This window comes from Carcharhinus amblyrhynchos, unplaced genomic scaffold (assembly GCF_965287045.1).
Source record: "Carcharhinus amblyrhynchos unplaced genomic scaffold, sCarAmb.v2.hapA scaffold_502, whole genome shotgun sequence".
Taxonomy (NCBI): domain Eukaryota; kingdom Metazoa; phylum Chordata; class Chondrichthyes; order Carcharhiniformes; family Carcharhinidae; genus Carcharhinus; species Carcharhinus amblyrhynchos.
The window spans coordinates 103,823-118,055 of record NW_027650242.1 but is presented as its reverse complement, the minus strand read 5'-3'; the positions used below and the strand labels follow the sequence as shown (position 1 = coordinate 118,055).

Sequence of the window (14,233 nt, the reverse complement as noted above, 5' to 3'; positions counted from 1 at the left end):
GTCAGTGTCTCAGTGAAGCAGATCGGGAGCAGTGTCCTATAGTCAGTGTCTCAGTGAAGCAGATCGGGAGCAGTGTCCTATAGTCAGTGTCTCAGTGAAGCAGATCGGGAGCAGTGTCCTATAGTCAGTGTCTCAGTGAAGCAGATCGGGAGCAGTGTCCTACAGTCAGTGTCTCAGTGAAACAGATCGGGAGCAGTGTCCTATAGTCAGTGTCTCAGTGAAGCAGATCGGGAGCAGTGTCCTATAGTCAGTGTCTCAGTGAAGCAGATCGGGAGCAGTGTCCTACAGTCAGTGTCTCAGTGAAACAGATCGGGAGCAGTGTCCTATAGTCAGTGTCTCAGTGAAGCAGATCGGGAGCAGTGTCCTATAGTCAGTGTCTCAGTGAAGCAGATCGGGAGCAGTGTCCTATAGTCAGTGTCTCAGTGAAGCAGATCGGGAGCAGTGTCCTATAGTCAGTGTCTCAGTGAAGCAGATCGGGAGCAGTGTCCTATAGTCAGTGTCTCAGTGAAGCAGATCGGGAGCAGTGTCCTACAGTCAGTGTCTCAGTGAAGCAGATCGGGAGCAGTGTCCTATAGTCAGTGTCTCAGTGAAGCAGATCGGGAGCAGTGTCCTATAGTCAGTGTCTCAGTGAAGCAGATCGGGAGCAGTGTCCTACAGTCAGTGTCTCAGTGAAGCAGATCGGGAGCAGTGTCCTACAGTCAGTGTCTCAGTGAAGCAGATCGGGAGCAGTGTCCTATAGTCAGTGTCTCAGTGAAGCAGATTGGGAGCAGTGTCCTACAGTCAGTGTCTCAGTGAAGCAGATTGGGAGCAGTGTCCTACAGTCAGTGTCTCAGTGAAGCAGATTGGGAGCAGTGTCCTATAGTCAGTGTCTCAGTGAAGCAGATCGGGAGCAGTGTCCTATAGTCAGTGTCTCAGTGAAGCAGATCGGGAGCAGTGTCCTACAGTCAGTGTCTCAGTGAAGCAGATTGGGAGCAGTGTCCTACAGTCAGTGTCTCAGTGAAGCAGATCGGGAGCAGTGTCCTACAGTCAGTGTCTCAGTGAAGCAGATCGGGAGCAGTGTCCTATAGTCAGTGTCTCAGTGAAGCAGATCGGGAGCAGTGTCCTATAGTCAGTGTCTCAGTGAAGCAGATCGGGAGCAGTGTCCTACAGTCAGTGTCTCAGTGAAACAGATCGGGAGCAGTGTCCTATAGTCAGTGTCTCAGTGAAGCAGATCGGGAGCAGTGTCCTATAGTCAGTGTCTCAGTGAAGCAGATCGGGAGCAGTGTCCTATAGTCAGTGTCTCAGTGAAGCAGATCGGGAGCAGTGTCCTATAGTCAGTGTCTCAGTGAAGCAGATCGGGAGCAGTGTCCTATAGTCAGTGTCTCAGTGAAGCAGATCGGGAGCAGTGTCCTATAGTCAGTGTCTCAGTGAAGCAGATCGGGAGCAGTGTCCTATAGTCAGTGTCTCAGTGAAGCAGATCGGGAGCAGTGTCCTATAGTCAGTGTCTCAGTGAAGCAGATCGGGAGCAGTGTCCTATAGTCAGTGTCTCAGTGAAGCAGATCGGGAGCAGTGTCCTACAGTCAGTGTCTCAGTGAAGCAGATTGGGAGCAGTGTCCTATAGTCAGTGTCTCAGTGAAGCAGATCGGGAGCAGTGTCCTACAGTCAGTGTCTCAGTGAAACAGATCGGGAGCAGTGTCCTATAGTCAGTGTCTCAGTGAAGCAGATCGGGAGCAGTGTCCTACAGTCAGTGTCTCAGTGAAACAGATCGGGAGCAGTGTCCTACAGTCAGTGTCTCAGTGAAGCAGATCGGGAGCAGTGTCCTATAGTCAGTGTCTCAGTGAAGCAGATCGGGAGCAGTGTCCTATAGTCAGTGTCTCAGTGAAGCAGATCGGGAGCAGTGTCCTATAGTCAGTGTCTCAGTGAAGCAGATCGGGAGCAGTGTCCTACAGTCAGTGTCTCAGTGAAACAGATCGGGAGCAGTGTCCTATAGTCAGTGTCTCAGTGAAGCAGATCGGGAGCAGTGTCCTACAGTCAGTGTCTCAGTGAAGCAGATCGGGAGCAGTGTCCTACAGTCAGTGTCTCAGTGAAGCAGATTGGGAGCAGTGTCCTATAGTCAGTGTCTCAGTGAAGCAGATTGGGAACAGTGTCCTATAGTCAGTGTCTCAGTGAAGCAGATCGGGAGCAGTGTCCTATAGTCAGTGTCTCAGTGAAGCAGATCGGGAGCAGTGTCCTATAGTCAGTGTCTCAGTGAAGCAGATCGGGAGCAGTGTCCTATAGTCAGTGTCTCAGTGAAGCAGATCGGGAGCAGTGTCCTATAGTCAGTGTCTCAGTGAAGCAGATCGGGAGCAGTGTCCTACAGTCAGTGTCTCAGTGAAGCAGATCGGGAGCAGTGTCCTACAGTCAGTGTCTCAGTGAAGCAGATCGGGAGCAGTGTCCTACAGTCAGTGTCTCAGTGAAGCAGATCGGGAGCAGTGTCCTATAGTCAGTGTCTCAGTGAAGCAGATCGGGAGCAGTGTCCTATAGTCAGTGTCTCAGTGAAGCAGATCGGGAGCAGTGTCCTATAGTCAGTGTCTCAGTGAAGCAGATCGGGAGCAGTGTCCTATAGTCAGTGTCTCAGTGAAGCAGATCGGGAGCAGTGTCCTATAGTCAGTGTCTCAGTGAAGCAGATCGGGAGCAGTGTCCTATAGTCAGTGTCTCAGTGAAGCAGATCGGGAGCAGTGTCCTACAGTCAGTGTCTCAGTGAAGCAGATCGGGAGCAGTGTCCTATAGTCAGTGTCTCAGTGAAGCAGATCGGGAGCAGTGTCCTATAGTCAGTGTCTCAGTGAAGCAGATCGGGAGCAGTGTCCTACAGTCAGTGTCTCAGTGAAGCAGATCGGGAGCAGTGTCCTACAGTCAGTGTCTCAGTGAAGCAGATCGGGAGCAGTGTCCTATAGTCAGTGTCTCAGTGAAGCAGATCGGGAGCAGTGTCCTATAGTCAGTGTCTCAGTGAAGCAGATCGGGAGCAGTGTCCTATAGTCAGTGTCTCAGTGAAGCAGATCGGGAGCAGTGTCCTATAGTCAGTGTCTCAGTGAAGCAGATCGGGAGCAGTGTCCTATAGTCAGTGTCTCAGTGAAGCAGATCGGGAGCAGTGTCCTACAGTCAGTGTCTCAGTGAAGCAGATTGGGAGCAGTGTCCTATAGTCAGTGTCTCAGTGAAGCAGATCGGGAGCAGTGTCCTACAGTCAGTGTCTCAGTGAAGCAGATCGGGAGCAGTGTCCTATAGTCAGTGTCTCAGTGAAGCAGATCGGGAGCAGTGTCCTATAGTCAGTGTCTCAGTGAAGCAGATTGGGAGCAGTGTCCTATAGTCAGTGTCTCAGTGAAGCAGATCGGGAGCAGTGTCCTATAGTCAGTGTCTCAGTGAAGCAGATCGGGAGCAGTGTCCTATAGTCAGTGTCTCAGTGAAGCAGATCGGGAGCAGTGTCCTATAGTCAGTGTCTCAGTGAAGCAGATCGGGAGCAGTGTCCTATAGTCAGTGTCTCAGTGAAGCAGATCGGGAGCAGTGTCCTATAGTCAGTGTCTCAGTGAAGCAGATCGGGAGCAGTGTCCTATAGTCAGTGTCTCAGTGAAGCAGATCGGGAGCAGTGTCCTACAGTCAGTGTCTCAGTGAAGCAGATCGGGAGCAGTGTCCTACAGTCAGTGTCTCAGTGAAGCAGATCGGGAGCAGTGTCCTATAGTCAGTGTCTCAGTGAAGCAGATCGGGTGCAGTGTCCTACAGTCAGTGTCTCAGTGAAGCAGATCGGGAGCAGTGTCCTATAGTCAGTGTCTCAGTGAAGCAGATCGGGAGCAGTGTCCTACAGTCAGTGTCTCAGTGAAGCAGATCGGGAGCAGTGTCCTACAGTCAGTGTCTCAGTGAAGCAGATCGGGAGCAGTGTCCTATAGTCAGTGTCTCAGTGAAGCAGATCGGGAGCAGTGTCCTATAGTCAGTGTCTCAGTGAAGCAGATCGGGAGCAGTGTCCTACAGTCAGTGTCTCAGTGAAGCAGATCGGGAGCAGTGTCCTATAGTCAGTGTCTCAGTGAAGCAGATCGGGAGCAGTGTCCTATAGTCAGTGTCTCAGTGAAGCAGATCGGGAGCAGTGTCCTACAGTCAGTGTCTCAGTGAAGCAGATCGGGAGCAGTGTCCTATAGTCAGTGTCTCAGTGAAGCAGATCGGGAGCAGTGTCCTATAGTCAGTGTCTCAGTGAAGCAGATCGGGAGCAGTGTCCTACAGTCAGTGTCTCAGTGAAGCAGATTGGGAGCAGTGTCCTATAGTCAGTGTCTCAGTGAAGCAGATCGGGAGCAGTGTCCTATAGTCAGTGTCTCAGTGAAGCAGATCGGGAGCAGTGTCCTATAGTCAGTGTCTCAGTGAAGCAGATCGGGAGCAGTGTCCTATAGTCAGTGTCTCAGTGAAGCAGATCGGGAGCAGTGTCCTACAGTCAGTGTCTCAGTGAAGCAGATCGGGAGCAGTGTCCTATAGTCAGTGTCTCAGTGAAGCAGATCGGGAGCAGTGTCCTACAGTCAGTGTCTCAGTGAAGCAGATCGGGAGCAGTGTCCTATAGTCAGTGTCTCAGTGAAACAGATCGGGAGCAGTGTCCTATAGTCAGTGTCTCAGTGAAACAGATCGGGAGCAGTGTCCTATAGTCAGTGTCTCAGTGAAGCAGATCGGGAGCAGTGTCCTACAGTCAGTGTCTCAGTGAAGAAGATCGGGAGCAGTGACCTACAGTCAGTGTCTCAGTGAAACAGATCGGGAGCAGTGTCCTATAGTCAGTGTCTCAGTGAAGCAGATCGGGAGCAGTGTCCTATAGTCAGTGTCTCAGTGAAGCAGATCGGGAGCAGTGTCCTACAGTCAGTGTCTCAGTGAAGCAGATCGGGAGCAGTGTCCTACAGTCAGTGTCTCAGTGAAGCAGATCGGGAGCAGTGTCCTATAGTCAGTGTCTCAGTGAAACAGATCGGGAGCAGTGTCCTATAGTCAGTGTCTCAGTGAAGCAGATCGGGAGCAGTGTCCTATAGTCAGTGTCTCAGTGAAGCAGATCGGGAGCAGTGTCCTATAGTCAGTGTCTCAGTGAAACAGATCGGGAGCAGTGTCCTACAGTCAGTGTCTCAGTGAAGCAGATCGGGAGCAGTGTCCTATAGTCAGTGTCTCAGTGAAGCAGATCGGGAGCAGTGTCCTATAGTCAGTGTCTCAGTGAAGCAGATCGGGAGCAGTGTCCTATAGTCAGTGTCTCAGTGAAGCAGATCGGGAGCAGTGTCCTACAGTCAGTGTCTCAGTGAAGCAGATCGGGAGCAGTGTCCTATAGTCAGTGTCTCAGTGAAACAGATCGGGAGCAGTGTCCTACAGTCAGTGTCTCAGTGAAGCAGATCGGGAGCAGTGTCCTATAGTCAGTGTCTCAGTGAAGCAGATCGGGAGCAGTGTCCTATAGTCAGTGTCTCAGTGAAACAGATCGGGAGCAGTGTCCTATAGTCAGTGTCTCAGTGAAGCAGATCGGGAGCAGTGTCCTACAGTCAGTGTCTCAGTGAAGCAGATCGGGAGCAGTGTCCTATAGTCAGTGTCTCAGTGAAACAGATCGGGAGCAGTGTCCTATAGTCAGTGTCTCAGTGAAGCAGATCGGGAGCAGTGTCCTACAGTCAGTGTCTCAGTGAAGCAGATCGGGAGCAGTGTCCTATAGTCAGTGTCTCAGTGAAACAGATCGGGAGCAGTGTCCTACAGTCAGTGTCTCAGTGAAGCAGATCGGGAGCAGTGTCCTATAGTCAGTGTCTCAGTGAAGCAGATCGGGAGCAGTGTCCTACAGTCAGTGTCTCAGTGAAGCAGATCGGGAGCAGTGTCCTACAGTCAGTGTCTCAGTGAAGCAGATCGGGAGCAGTGTCCTACAGTCAGTGTCTCAGTGAAGCAGATCGGGAGCAGTGTCCTACAGTCAGTGTCTCAGTGAAACAGATCGGGTGCAGTGTCCTACAGTCAGTGTCTCAGTGAAGCAGATCGGGAGCAGTGTCCTACAGTCAGTGTCTCAGTGAAGCAGATCGGGAGCAGTGTCCTACAGTCAGTGTCTCAGTGAAGCAGATCGGGAGCAGTGTCCTATAGTCAGTGTCTCAGTGAAGCAGATCGGGAGCAGTGTCCTACAGTCAGTGTCTCAGTGAAGCAGATCGGGAGCAGTGTCCTACAGTCAGTGTCTCAGTGAAGCAGATCGGGAGCAGTGTCCTACAGTCAGTGTCTCAGTGAAGCAGATCGGGAGCAGTGTCTTATAGTCAGTGTCTCAGTGAAGCAGATCGGGAGCAGTGTCCTATAGTCAGTGTCTCAGTGAAGCAGATCGGGAGCAGTGTCCTACAGTCAGTGTCTCAGTGAAGCAGATCGGGAGCAGTGTCCTACAGTCAGTGTCTCAGTGAAGCAGATCGGGAGCAGTGTCCTACAGTCAGTGTCTCAGTGAAGCAGATCGGGAGCAGTGTCCTACAGTCAGTGTCTCAGTGAAGCAGATCGGGAGCAGTGTCCTATAGTCAGTGTCTCAGTGAAGCAGATTGGGAGCAGTGTCCTACAGTCAGTGTCTCAGTGAAGCAGATTGGGAGCAGTGTCCTATAGTCAGTGTCTCAGTGAAGCAGATCGGGAGCAGTGTCCTACAGTCAGTGTCTCAGTGAAGCAGATCGGGAGCAGTGTCCTATAGTCAGTGTCTCAGTGAAGCAGATCGGGAGCAGGGTCCTATAGTCAGTGTCTCAGTGAAGCAGATCGGGAGCAGTGTCCTATAGTCAGTGTCTCAGTGAAACAGATCGGGAGCAGTGTCCTATAGTCAGTGTCTCAGTGAAGCAGATCGGGAGCAGTGTCCTACAGTCAGTGTCTCAGTGAAGCAGATCGGGAGCAGTGTCCTATAGTCAGTGTCTCAGTGAAACAGATCGGGAGCAGTGTCCTATAGTCAGTGTCTCAGTGAAGCAGATCGGGAGCAGTGTCCTACAGTCAGTGTCTGGGATGTCAGTAGGTTTGTTACTCTGGATGTAAATGTGATTGTTACTTTGCCTGTCAATGGGCTTGTTACTCTGGGTATCAGTTGGAGTTTTACTCTGGGTGTTAATGGGATTGTTACTCTGGGTGTAAATGGGATTGTTACTCTGGGTGTAAATGGTTATCGTTACTCTGGGTGTCAATGGGATTGTTACTCTGAGTGTCTGTGGGAGTTTTACTCTGGGTGTCAATGGGATTGTTCTTCTGAATGTCAGTGAGATTATTACTCTGGATGTCAGTGGGATTGTTACTGTGGATGCCAGTGGGATTGTTATTCTGGGTGTCAATGGGATTGTTACTCTGGGTGTCAGTTGAACTGTTACTCTGGGTGTCAATGGGATTGTTACTCTAGGCATCAATGGGAGTTTTACTCTGGGTGTTAATGGGATTGTTACTCTGGGTGTCAGTTGAACTGTTACTCTGGGTGTCAATGGGATTGTTACTCTAGGCATCAATGGGAGTTTTACTCTGGGTGCTCAATGGGATTGTTACTCTGGGCATCAGTGGGAGTTTTACTCCAGGTGTTAATAGGATTGTTACTCTGGGTATTAATGGGATTGTTACTCTCGGTATTAATGGGATTGTTACTCTGGGTATTAATGGGATTGTTACTCTGGGTTTTTCTTGCACTGTGAGAATAGTTTACAAAATTTATTCCAATGGCTCCCTCTGCAGGCTCAAATTCTCATAACAACCAATAAAAATAATTTGGAGATAAAAGAAATCACTTGTACTTCATAAGAAATGAATGAAACAATTCCTTCTCAGCAGTAAATGTCGACTGCAAAAAATAGTATTCTGTATCTAACCCTGTGCTGTACCTGTCCTGGGAGTGTTTGATGGGGGACAGTGTAGAGGGAGCTTTACTCTGTATCTAACCCCGTGCTGTACCTGTCCTGGGAGTGTTTGATAGGGACAGTGTAGAGGGAGCTTTACTCTGTATCTAACCCCGTGCTGTACCTGTCCTGGGAGTGTTTGATGGGGGGACAGTGTAGAGGGAGCTTTACTCTGTATCTAACCCCGTGCTGTACCTGTCCTGGGAGTGTTTGATGGGGGGACAGTGTAGAGGGAGCTTCACTCTGTATCTAACCCCGTGCTGTACCTGTCCTGGGAGTGTTTGATGGGGGGACAGTGTAGAGGGAGCTTTACTCTGTATCTAACCCCGTGCTGTACCTGTCCTGGGAGTGTTTGATAGGGACAGTGTAGAGGGAGCTTTACTCTGTATCTAACCCCGTGCTGTACCTGTCCTGGGAGTGTTTGATGGGGGGACAGTGTAGAGGGAGCTTTACTCTGTATCTAACCCCGTGCTGTACCTGTCCTGGGAGTGTTTGATGGGGGGACAGTGTAGAGGGAGTTTTACTCTGTATCTAACCCTGTGCTGTACCTGTCCTGGGAGTGTTTGATGGGGGGACAGTGTAGAGGGAGTTTTACTCTGTATCTAACCCCGTGCTGTACCTGTCCTGGGAGTGTTTGATGGGGGGACAGTGTAGAGGGAGCTTTACTCTGTATCTAACCCCGTGCTGTACCTGTCCTGGGGGACTACACTGTCCGGAGTAAAACTCCCACTGATGCTGAGAGTAACAATCCCATTGACACCCAGAGTAACAATCTCATTGACACCCAGGATAACAATTCCATTTACGCCCAGAGTAACAATCCCACTGACACCCACAGTAATAATCCCACTGACATTAGAAGAACAATCCCACTGACACTCAGAGTAACAATCCCATTGACACCCAGAGTAACAATCCTATTGACACCCAGAGTAACAATCCCATTGACACCCAGAGTAACAATCCCATTGACACCCAGAGTAAAACTCCCACAGACACTCAGAGTAACAATCCCATTGACAGGCAAAGTAACAATCCCATTGACACCCAGAGTAACAATCCCACTTACACCCAGAGTAACAAAACAATTTACACCCAGGGTAACAATCCCACTTACACCCAGAGTAACAAAACAATTTACACCCAGGGTAGCAATCCCACTTACACCCAGAGTAACAATCCTGCAGGGGGAGGTAGTGGAAGTGGATATGGTAGTGAGTTTTAAGGGGTGTATTGACAAGTACATGAATAGGATGGGAATAGAGGGATATGGTCCCCGGAAGGGTAGGGGTTTTAGTTCAGTCAGGCAGCACGGTTGGTGCAGGCTTGGAGGGCCGAAGGGCCTGTTCCTGAGCTGTAATTTTCTTTGTTGTTTGTTCTAGATGTGAGCTCACTGGCCTGTAGTTCCCAGGCTTTTCCCTGCAGCCCTTTTTAAACAAAGGCACGACATTTGCCACACTGCAGTCTTCAGGCACCTCGCCTGTGACTGTCGATGATTCAGATATCTTGCCTAGGGAACCTGCAATTTCCTCCCTAGCCTCCCACAATGTCCTGGAATATGCTTCATCAGATCCTGGGGATTTATCTACCTTAATGTGCTTTAAGACTTTCAGCACTTCTTTCTCTGTAATATGTACGCTTCTCAAGACATCACTATTTATTTCCCCAAAATCTCTAACATCCATGCTTTTCTCAACAGTAACTACTGATAAGAAATATTCATTTAGGATCTCACCCATCCCTTGTGGATCCGCACATTGATGACCTTGTTGATCCTTAAGTGGCCCTTCTCTCTCCCTTGTTACTCTTTTGGCCTTTATGTGCTCCAGTTTCCTCCCACATGTTGGTTAGGTGGATCGGCTGTGCTAAATTCTCCCTTAGTGTCCCAAGATGTGCAGGTTAGGTGTATTGGCCATGGTGGATGCATTGGGATTGTGGGGATGGAGGATTGGAAGCTTAACAGAAACCTAAATAGGCTAAATGTATAAACATCTTATCTATCAGATTTAGATTTTATTCCAAATATTTCTATTCAATTCTCAGACTGGATTGTGTAAAGGTTTCTCTGAATATGGAGCATTCTGGATGGAATAGAAATCTGCAGATTGTGTGTATTCTTGGTATAAGAACATAAGAACATTAGAAATAGGAGCAGGAGTAGGCCATCTAGCCCTTCGAGCCTGCCCCGCCATTCAATAAGATCATGGCTGATCTGTCGTGGCTCAGTTCCACATTCCCGCCCTCTCCCCATAACCCTTAATCCCCTCTCTTATCAAAAACCCATCAACCCGCGTCTTAAAAATATTTAGCGAGGCAGCCTCCACCACTTCAACGGGCAGAGAATTCCAGAGATTCACCACCCTTTGAGTGAAGAAGTTCCTCCTCAACTCCGTTCTAAACCGCCCCCCCTTTATCTTGAGGCTGTGCGCTCTAGTCCTACTGTCCTTTCTGAGCGGGAAGAGTCTCTCCACCTCTATCCTATCCATCCCATTCATCATCTTATATGTCTCAATGAGATCTCCCCTCATTCTTCTAAACTCTAACGAGTACAAGCCTAGTTTATTCAGCCTCTCCTCATAGCTCAACCCCCTCAACTCCGGCATCAGCCTTGTAAACCTCCTCTGCACTCCCTCCAAGGCCAAAATATCCTTGCGTAAGTGCGGCGACCAAAACTGCACACAGTACTCCAGCTGCGGCCTCACCAATGCCCTATACAGCTGCAACAAGACCTCCCTACTTTTCTATTCAATCCCCCTCGCTATGAAGGCCAGCATCCCATTCGCCTTCCTGACCACCTGCTGCACCTGCAAGCTGGGTTTTTGCGACTCATGCACAAGGACCCCGAGGTCCCTCTGCACCGTCGCCTGCTGCAGTTTTTCTCCACGTAAGTAATAGTCCTTCCTACCATTCTTCCTACCAAAGTGGACCACCTCGCACTTGCCAACATTAAATTCCATTTGCCAGTTCCTGGCCCATTTGCCCAGCCTATCTAGATCCTTCTGTAGACTCTCCCCACCCTCCGCACAATTTGCCGTTCCACCAATCTCGGTGTCATCAGCAAATTTTGACACCATACACTCGGTTCCCTCCTCCAGATCATCTATATAAATGGTAAATAGCTGAGTCCCCAGCACCGACCCCTGGGGCACTCCACTAATCACCAACTGCCAATCCGAACAGCACCCATTGACCCCCACTCTCTGCCTCCTATTTGACAGCCAATCCTCTATCCACGCTAACACCCTACCCCCAACTCCATGCCCCCTTACCTTCTGTAATAACCTCTTGTGAGGTACCTTGTCAAACGCCTTCTGAAAATCAAGAAAGACCACATCCACCGGCTCTCCTCTATCCACTGCCCTAGACACATCCTCATAGAACTCCAATAAATTCGTCAGACACGACTTCCCCTTAACGAAACCGTGCTGCGTCTGCTCTATCAAGCAATTCCCCTCAAGATGCCTCGCTATTTCCTCCTTGATGACGGATTCTAACATTTTACCTACAACCTCACTGTCCCCCTGTTCCAGGGGCTAACATACTGGTTGTACCAGTCAATGGAAGCCACTGGGTTCTGTTTGAAGAGCTGAGCCTACACGGACATGATATTACTGTACTGCATTCTTCAACATCCTGGTACATCAAAGAGAACCTCGATTTCTATCAGTCTGTAGTGGTTGACCTACACGGAAACACAGGAGCGATTGAAGGCCCAGGTGCCATTCAGAGTTTGATCCAGAACTCATTGGCAGCCTCCGAGAAACGCCCCACCTTGTGATCATTTATCCAGGTCCAGATCGAACTGACTTTGTTTTTGACCGATGGCCACTCTTGGACTCAGCAATTTATCAAGATACTTTTTGAAAACAAAGAGTTGTTAAAACAACTTGCAGATGCCAAATATGACTTGATCCTTGCAGACACGGGTTTGTGTGCTGGTCCAATGCTTGCTTACTATTTAAATGTTCTGTTAGTCTACAATGTTCGATGGGTTCCTGGTGGAGAAGCTCATTTACTTGCAGCTCTGTCTCCGCTCTCCTGTGTTCCAGGACTGGGATCACAATTAACCGATAGAATGAACTTCCAGCAAAGAACTCAAAACGTTCTGCAAAATCTTCTTCAGTCCAGTATTTCTGAGTTTCTGATTTACCCTCTGTACCATCAGCTGTGCCATCAGTACCTGGGCAGAGACACAGACATCCACGCCATCCTTTTAAAGGCAGATGTGTGGCTGATGAGAGTGGACTTTACATTTGAGTTTCTGAGACCCATCATGCCCAATTTTGTGTACATCGGGTGGTTCCAGTGTAACCCGGCCCAGCCACTCTCTGCTCCCTTCCAGGAGTTTGTCCAAACCTCAGGAGAACACGGGGACTCGAGTTAACTCTTTGCCCAGATCCCCCAGAAAGTCATCTGGAAACACAATGGACCTGTTCCTCCCAATATAGGAAATAACACACTCATAGTGAGATGGATCTCTCAGAATGATCTACTCGGGCACCCCAAGACCCAGGCCTTTGTTTCCCACGGTGGTACCAATGGAGTGTACGAGGCCGTTTACCATCGGGTGCCAATAGTTGGCTTGCCTTTGTTTTATGACCAATTTGACAACTTACTTCGACTCGAAACCAGGGGAGCGGCGAAAGTGGTTATTGTCGCAACTAGGCAGACATCAGATTTATTAGGAACTCTTAATGAGGTCACAGAGAACCCAAAATATCGGCAAAACATGCAGCGACTCTCTGCTCTCCACCGCGTCCAGCCAGAGACCCCGATGGACAGAGCCACTGTTTGGATTGAATACACGGTGCAGCACAAAGGCTCAGTGCATCTCCGAGTTTTACAGACTTCCCCGGTACACCTATTACTGTGTAGATGTGATCATGTTTCTCCTGGTGGTGTCACGAGCCAGTATGATGCTGGTGGCTCTAATATTGAAGAAACTTTATAAGTTTATACGGAAGAAAAAAGAAAAACTTCTGTAGGGTTGGATTATTTGTAGTTGGTGTTCGATTCTTTGACCTGTAATAACTTTGTTCACTTCACTGTGATGATGTATTATTAGTTTCCGAGTGGATCTGAGTATAGAATATTGAAAATGTCTTTGTATCCAGTGAAGGCTATCAAAAACAATCCATCAGAACAGTGAGTCTGGACAGAGAATGAAGAGATCCATGGCCAGGAGTTTACAGTCATTCCACAGAGTGTCCCACCTCCCAGTGGATACAGCCAGACAGTTAAACTATCATTTACTCTGGTGTGAGTTAACATCCCACAAGCTGGACAGACTGTACAATCCCAGCCCATATTTTAACAGCATTTTCAGCAGTTTTACATCTTAATGAATCTCACTGTGTCTTTCCAAGAGCTTGGCAGTGATGATGTGACCACATGACCCTTACTCTGTGCTGTGTTACCTTTAAAAGACAATCACCACATCCCGCCCCCTTTAACTCCTTCATACACTCCTCAATAATGGATTCACACTCAGTTCTAATTAAACATTAACCAAACATCTTTACTCAGAGGGTAGTAAGGTCGTGGAATGCCCTGCCTGCAGCAGTTGTGGACTCGCCAACTTTAAGGGTGTTCAAACGGTCAGTGGATAGGCACATGGATAACATTGGAATAGTTTAGGCTAGAGGGTCATTAGATTGGTTCCACTGGTCGGCGCAACATCGAGGGCCAAAGGGCCTGTACTGTGCTGTAATGTTCTCTGTTCTATTACAAAGTTTTTTTTGTTTATTAGTCACAAGTAAGGCTTACACTAACACTGCAATGAAGTTACTGTGAAAGTCCCCTGGGCGCCACACTACGGCACCTGTTCAGGTTACACTGAGGGAGAATTTAGCACAGCCACTGCACCCTAACCAGCACGTCTTTCAGACTGTGAGAGGAAACCAGAGCACCTGGAGGAAACCCACGCAGACACGGGGAGAATGTGCAGACTGCACGCAGACAGTGACCCAAGGCAGGAATTGGACCCAAGTTCCTGGCACCATGAGGCAGCAATGCTAACCACTGTACCACCCCATGAGTATATAAACAAGTCGGACAATTATAAATCGAGTCTTTGAGGGGTTTTGCTGTTTCTTGTCGAATGGTGGAATTCTGTAATCTGAGATCCTTCCTCAGGATCGACATTAACAGGAGCTGCAAAAATGCCTCCCTCTTCTGGCACAGCCATTTCATTACACCTTGCTTCCACAGAGACATCAGTTGTCTCTCTCAGGTTAATCAGATGCTTAAGGTTCAAAAACATTTCTTGTTGGTAACACTGACTGCTGGAGTGTCTCTGTACATTTCAAGTGGTCCAGATGTTAACAAATGATCCATCTCCCCGTGTCCACTTGGTCTGAATGGGATCTGGTCTTAGACACACTAATTCTGGCGATCCAATTTGATCCCCGGTTTCTCACCTC

At 48.9% G+C, this 14,233-nt stretch overlaps 1 pseudogene; it reads left to right on the top strand.

Moving 5' to 3' along the window:
* Positions 1-10,245: 10,245 nt before the first annotated feature.
* Positions 10,246-12,796, top strand: LOC145339498 (UDP-glucuronosyltransferase 2A2-like; annotated as a pseudogene).
* The last annotated feature ends 1,437 nt before the right edge of the window (positions 12,797-14,233 follow it).